The sequence below is a fragment of the Caretta caretta genome, chromosome 26, assembly GCF_965140235.1.
Source record: "Caretta caretta isolate rCarCar2 chromosome 26, rCarCar1.hap1, whole genome shotgun sequence".
Classification (NCBI taxonomy): Eukaryota; Metazoa; Chordata; order Testudines; family Cheloniidae; genus Caretta; species Caretta caretta.
In genome coordinates, this window is record NC_134231.1 from 2,776,669 (window position 1) to 2,783,839 (window position 7,171).

The following is a 7,171-nucleotide window of genomic DNA, read 5'->3' on the forward strand; positions in this document are numbered from 1 at the left end:
CCACAAGTGTCCAAATCCTTTGTTTTATATTCCATCCAAAAGACGACGTTTCCAGCAGCGCAATATCCCCCAAACTTGCTGGGTGTCTGTGTCCATCCATCTGAGATAAAACTGTGTTCAGGGATCCTGCAGTGGCACGTGAAGGCAATGAATTCATTTCCATTTATGATCTGTTATGATGATACCCCTGAAGGATAAGTCTATACATAATAATCTCTCTCTTCAGCTTTGTTAACAACTTCAATTAACAGAGAGCTGTGTAATGCTTCATCAGCCATTTGGATTACAGATGAAATTAAGCCATCATATTTATGAACTACTCAGTGAGTTCTAGGAGAACTCCACATATTTTAGATTTAATAACTTGCCCTCTCATTTTATTTATAATGTTAATAATGATTTGGTGGCTGCTGCGGGGGGAGAACATAAATGACAAAGAGACCAATTCACAAAGGGACAGTAACCGGAGTTATGCTTTATGGGAGCAGTCTACTGTCAATACATGGCTACATGCTTCCTCAGTTCATTTTGTATTCTCTTTTATATTTGATTGACTAGCTCTGTGAACCAGGAGACTTCTGCCTTATAATTGCTTTCCACTAAGCACTTTGAAAACCTGTAAGTGTCTAGTGTTAATAATTAAACCCGGGAAAGTGGATCTGTTATGTCTACAAACTAGTGGGTCTGTGAGTGGACCTAGCTTAGCAGCAGAATTCCACCAGGCCAAGATTTTCAAAAGAGGCTTGTGATTTTGGGTGCCCAACATGAGACACCTTAAATAGCCTGATTTTCAAAGTGTGGGTGCTCAGCACTTTCTTCTAGAGAAATCAGAGTCTGGAAAAATATGCTGTAGCTTAACATAATTGATCCCACTTCACTCTAAGCGATTTCTGCCAGGTGTTCATTTTGTGCTGCTTGATTTTGTCCCATGCCCATTGTTATGTATTATTTGTGTATTAGTAGCACCTAAAGGCCTCAACTGAGATCAGGCCCATTGTACTAGGTGCTGTACAAAGAAACAGTAGGAGACAGACCCTGCCCCAGAGAGCTGACCGTTTACGTAGCCATGGGGAGTATTATTATCCCCATTCTACACATAGGAAGCTGTTGCAGAGGAGATGAAGTGATATGCTCAAGGTCACCCAGCCAGTCTGTGCCAGAGTCAAGAACTGAACCTAGGTCTCCGAAGTTCTATGGCAATGCCTTATTCACAAGCCCTCCCTTTTTGTCAAGGAGTTGGGCTTCTGCAATCAAAGGGACTAATCCTGCCCTGTTAAATTCAACGGGAGTTTCACCCTTGACTTTCTGGGCTGGATTCTGCTTTGCAGCCCACTGCCAATGCAAAACCTCTCTAAAGCTGGCAGGGCAGGCCCTGGGGTGGGGTGGGGAATCATCCCTGACCAGCAGCATCTATTGCACCCACCCACCTTTCCTGCCAGAGTAGAGGCATGGCTGGGGAAAAGAGGGGATGCTCAGGGCTCCTTTGCACCTTGCAATGCCATTGCAAGTTAGAACGGCCACTGCTGTAACTCACATTAGAGACCCAGCCTGATTCACAAGTGACCCAGGATTAGTGGAGTGCAAAGGTAACTTAGAACCACCGGATGCTCCTAGGCCGCAGCTGAGGATCTGGGTGGTCAATTTTTACATATTTGGGAGAGGTTGTGATGATAGGGGCCATACAAGTACCTAGATAGACTTCAGTGGAGGCAGGACTCGGGCCATAAGAGAGATGGTGCAAATGGAAGTGGCACCTCTGAGTACCACGGCTGAACTGGTCCTAAGTCACTATCTTGGGCAAACTTCTTGGGGATATAAAACTGTTGTTCCCTAGGTGTAAAATTATTAGTAGTATTATGGTAATGCCTAGAGCAGTGGCTCTCAATCTTTCCAGGCTACTGTACCCCTTTCAAGAATCTGATTTGTCTTGTGTACCCCCAAATTTCTTGTCAGTATTCTTGTCAGCAAGATAAAGAAATATGGGCTAGATGAATGCACTATAAGGTGGGTAGAAAGTTGGCTAGATTGTCGGGCTCAATGCATAGTGATCAAGGGCTCCATGTCTAGTTGGCAGCCGGTGTCAAGTGGAGTGCCCCAGGGGTCGGTCCTGGGGCCAGTTTTGTTCAATATCTTCATAAATGATCTGGAGGATGGTGTGGATTGCACTCTCAGCAAATTTGCGGATGATACTAAACTGGGAGGAGTGGTAGATACGCTGGAGGGCAGGGATAGGATACAGAGGGACCTAGACAAATTGGAGGATTGGGCCAAAAGAAATCTGATGAGGTTCAATAAGGATAAGTGCAGGGTCCTGCACTTAGGACGGAAGAACCCAATGCACAGCTACAGACTAGGGACCGAATGGCTAGGCAGCAGTTCTGCAGAAAAGGACCTAGGGGTGACAGTGGACGAGAAGCTGGATATGAGTCAACAGTGTGCCCTTGTTGCCAAGAAGGCCAATGGCATTTTGGGATGTATAAGTAGGGGCATAGCGAGCAGATCGAGGGACGTGATCGTCCCCCTCAATTCGACATTGGTGAGGCCTCATCTGGAGTACTGTGTCCAGTTTTGGGCCCCACACTACAAGAAGGATGTGGATAAATTGGAGAGTGTCCAGCGAAGGGCAACAAAAATGATTAGGGGTCTGGAACACATGACTTATGAGGAGAGGCTGAGGGAGCTGGGATTGTTTAGTCTGCAGAAGAGAAGAATGAGGGGGGATTTGATAGCTGCTTTCAACTACCTGAGAGGTGGTTCCAGAGAGGATGATTCTAGACTATTCTCAGTGGTAGAAGAGGACAGGACAAGGAGTAATGATCTCAAGTTGCAGTGGGGGAGGTTTAGGTTGGATGTTAGGAAAAACTTTTTCACTAGGAGGGTGGTGAAACACTGGAATGCGTTACCTAGGGAGGTGGTGGAATCTCCTTCCTTAGAAGTTTTTAAGTTCAGGCTTGACAAAGCCCTGGCTGGGATGATTTAATTAGGGATTGGTCCTGCTTTGAGCAGGGGGTTGGACTAGATGACCTCCTGAGGTCCCTTCCAACCCTGATATTCTATGATTCTATGATTTCACCTCACTTAAAAACTTACAAAATCAGACATAAAAATACAACAGTGTCCCATCACGCTATTACTAAAAAATCGCTGACTTTCTCATTTTTACCATATCATTATAAAATAAATCAATTGGACTATAAATATTGTACTCATATTTCAGTGTATAGTGTACAGAGCAGTGTAAACCAGTCATTGTCTGTGAAATTTTAGTTTGCACTGACTTCACTAGTGCTTTTTATGTTGCCTGTTGTAAAATAGACAAATAACTAGATGAGCTGATGTACCCCCTGGAAGACCTCAGAGTACCCCAGGGGTACATGTACCCTGGGTTGAGAACCACTGGCCTAGAGATCCCAGATGAGGTTTGATCTCCACCATGCTGGGTGCTGTACAGACACACAGCAAGAGATAGTCCCGTCCCCCCGAAAACCATCAGTCTAAATAGAGGACACGAACAAAGGTGTGAGAGGGGAAACTGAGGCCCAGAGAGGGGAAGTGACTTGCCCAAGGTCAAACAGCAGGTGGGTGGCAAAGCTGGCATAGAACCCAGGTCTCCTGACTAGTGCCCTATTTGCTGCCTTTCATTATTTATTTATTTATTTATTTATTGGGGTTCATTTCCAGCCTGCAAATGAGCCATTGCAGCGCGCCCTGTCTCTGCTGTACTAATTCTGGAGCACAGAGAGCCTCAGCAAGGTTAATTAATTTGAGCAAAGGCTGAAGCCTAAAAGGCGGGGAGCAACACACAGAGATGATGGCTGGCAAAAATCATTACAGCATCTTTCAACAATCTATATACCGTTATCGATCCTGTTATAGATCATGTTTCTTCCCCCCCCCCCCGTTTTTTTTTTTTGCAGGATATTCTGGATCGATATGGCAAGTGCATTGAGACTGCAGCAACACATTTAAAACCTTATAAAAGGTTATTTAGTTGCTAACAGAGCAGCAGTTTCTGCAAAGCCTGCCAAAAGGTTACAGCTTTTTGGGCATCATAAATTACAGACGACAGGAGAAAAAAGTAAGTGCGGTTTTCTTTATTGTCTCAATGATGGATGGGCTCCTGAACAAGACACAAAATACATCATATCACCTTTAATGGGTCCACATTTCTGTAGCCATAACTCACAATTTTAAAATAGAAAATGGTGAAATATGGCGTTGTATATTCCACTCCTGACATATTTATGAGTCCTTCCCTTCTTATAAATACAGTGATTGCTATTTCAAAGCACCGTGTCAGGTATGAACAGAACGCAAACAGCTGGTGCGGTTGAAAAATTATAGCCAGAGTTGGACGTTTTCAAAAACTCTCTCTAACAGCAGTAAATTTACAATGTTTGCACTAACTGTTATTAAAACCAAATCCATAGCTTGGCAACAGGAATCCATTGCTGTGTAACAGCTGGAGTGACAGTGCAGCATGACAGCTGGGGAGAGCTGGAAGGCTGGTGCTACACCAGTGTGAAAACCCATTTCAAGGGGATCAACGGTCTACGTCCCAGCCTGTACTGTCCCCAGCAGTCTGTGTGCTGTGAGCTGGACTGTTCGGAGAGTGACAGCAGCACTGTTTATCTTCTGCCTGACCCCATGTTTTTTAATCTTTTTCTTTTCAAAAGCCTTTCCTCTGACGGCTGAGACTCGCCTTATCCCAAACCCATGGGCGCGTCTGACTCGGCCTTCATGCAAATACAGCCTGACTAGGTCCCAATCCTGCAAGCTGGGGCCCAGCACCCTGAGACAGAAGTGAAGTCACTTTCGACAGGTTTGGGATCGAACAGCTACATTTTCCAACACACCACTGATTTTCGTTACCTAAAGTGAGGGACCGCATTGAGGGCAATGTCTATCCTGCACCTGGAGGTGCGCTTCCCAGCCCACTTAGACAGACGTGCTAGGTCTGTGTGAGCTAAAAATACCAGCATGGTGGCGGCTTGGCCTATCTTCCTGAATACGAACCCAGGGTGCTGGGTGTTTCCACTTGCATGGCTAGTCCGAGCCCTGGCCTGTGCTACCCCACCTCCCCGGCTATTTTTAGCACAGTAGCTCAAGCAGAGCTAGCCCGTTTCTGTCTACCCGCACTGGGAAGCCCACTCCCAGCTGCAGCATAGATGTAACCAGTAGAGACTTCCACTGACTCTCCTCAGCCACCCAAACTTGAGGCATCCAGTTACAGACCAGCTGCCCTTTATGGGGAGTTAGTGCCCAGTCTGCCCCTGACTGCCTTATGAAGGCCCCACCTAGGGGTAATTGACTGCCCCAGGTGTCTGGTTAGTAATCGAGCACCTGGACTTAATAAAGGTTCCCCAAGCTCAGTTAGAGGGGAGCCCCCAAGGGAGACATGACGCTCCTGTTCAGAGCAGCTCCCAGGAGAAGTTGCTGATGAAGAGCCTAGAGTGAGAATTATCTGGGGACCCCACAGACTGCTGCTGCGGAAAGGGCGAACTTCCTAGATGCAGGACTGCAGTCAGTGGGCATCCAGGAGGGCCTGGTCTCAGCCATGGATGCCCTTGACGCCATCTGGAAGCCCAACCTGGCAAGGATCAGCCACTATCCATGGAGAAGAGCGGCAGTGGACAGACCTCCCTGGACTCCTGACTCCAGAGACAGGAAGCCTAACACCAGGGGCAGAGACTGGAACTGAGAGATCCCCCGGAGAAGAGCCTGGCTGGAGGCAAGAACTGGACGCAGGTGGGGGACAGATGGATTAAGAATGACCTGGTCACCAGCTGAAATGTTGGGGTGAAAGCTTTGTTTGTGTCCTGCGGCAGCTTTTCTGTTAATAAATAAGGGCCTCCAAAAGCCGGTGGAGGTGCTCTTTAGCATCTGTCAGGACCAGTTAATACCCTGGGAGAGGGAAAAATCGAGGAAGGGCTCACCCACAATACCACGCCCACCTGCAAGGGGGTGCACTGGGTCAGCCAGGAATGAAGACACACCCCAAATCAGGGACTGCTAATGAGAAGGCTGGACAGACGAGGAGCTCCCACGTGGCTATTTTGCGCACATTGCCTTTGTGTGCACACGATATTTTCACTGAATGGATTTCCTGTTTCCGCTATCAGCACAGCTCCTCTAAAGCTCCTCTAAAAGGCCAGATCCACAGTGAATGGGCATTTCTGAGAATCATGTGCTGAATATTTTCCTAAGGGCAAGGTCTGGAATAATCTCAGAAGGGAAGTGGTAAAAGCCCCATGGCTAGATTCATTTTAAAATGGACTGGTCAAAGTACTGGGGAACGGGAAGGAAGGATGGTCCAGTGCTTAGGGCATTAGCCTAGGAGACTCACGTTCAATTCCCTGCTCTGCCACAGACTTCCTGGGTGACCTTGGGCACGTCACTTAGTCTCTTTGGGCCTCAGTTCCCTGCCTGTACAATGGGGATGACAAGTCAGTGCTCAGAGTCTTTAAATACAATAAAGGCTGCAAAGTACTCAGATGCTATGGTAATGGGGGGCCAGATAGAGTACAGTGTCGGGACCGGTCTGGTGCGGGCCAGAGAGGATGGGCAAGGTGTCTAACTATCTCTAACATCAATAATGGTGACTCCCATGCTCTATACTCAATACTTCCAGCCAAAGGTCCAGCTTTGGCTCTGGCCTCTCTCTAATTCATCCTTCAATCCATAATGGCTACAGTAATACACATTTAAAACTCTTGCCATTTCTGTGTCATTATTTCCACTCACTTTGCAAGCGTGTTTTACTAGTAAATACCTCAGGATGGAATTAATCCTGCCAAGAGCCCTCCTGAACATCAAAGCTCCTGAGAGTACACAGAATTCTCCTTCCTCATTTACACACACAAAAGGCCTCTAATTAGCTTTTTGTTTAGTCCGATTATGAATGAGAGTTTTGACCTTTCAAAGTGATTAGCTTTTTAAGCAAACTAATTTGCATAATGTCCGTTTCTAAACTATATACACCAGCCAAGGCTGAGGTTTGAAAGAACAGAAGCCTACAGTCAGGGCCTCAGATCCATATTTAGGTACCTAATCTACGCCCTGATCCTGCAGATACCTGCGTGCAAAATTTTGTGCAACCACACAGTCCCATTACAGTCACTGGGACTCCTTGTGTGCAAAGTGAACCATGGATGTCAGTGTTTGCAGTGTT

At 46.6% G+C, this 7,171-nt stretch overlaps 1 long non-coding RNA gene across 1 annotated transcript; it reads left to right on the forward strand.

Annotated features, from left to right (window-relative positions):
* Positions 1-3,918: 3,918 nt before the first annotated feature.
* On the forward strand, positions 3,919-6,717 carry LOC125626449 (uncharacterized). The gene is made up of 2 exons (XR_007353778.2): positions 3,919-4,078; positions 4,677-6,717. It is a non-coding gene; the product is annotated as an uncharacterized LOC125626449 (long non-coding RNA).
* Positions 6,718-7,171: the final 454 nt, after the last annotated feature.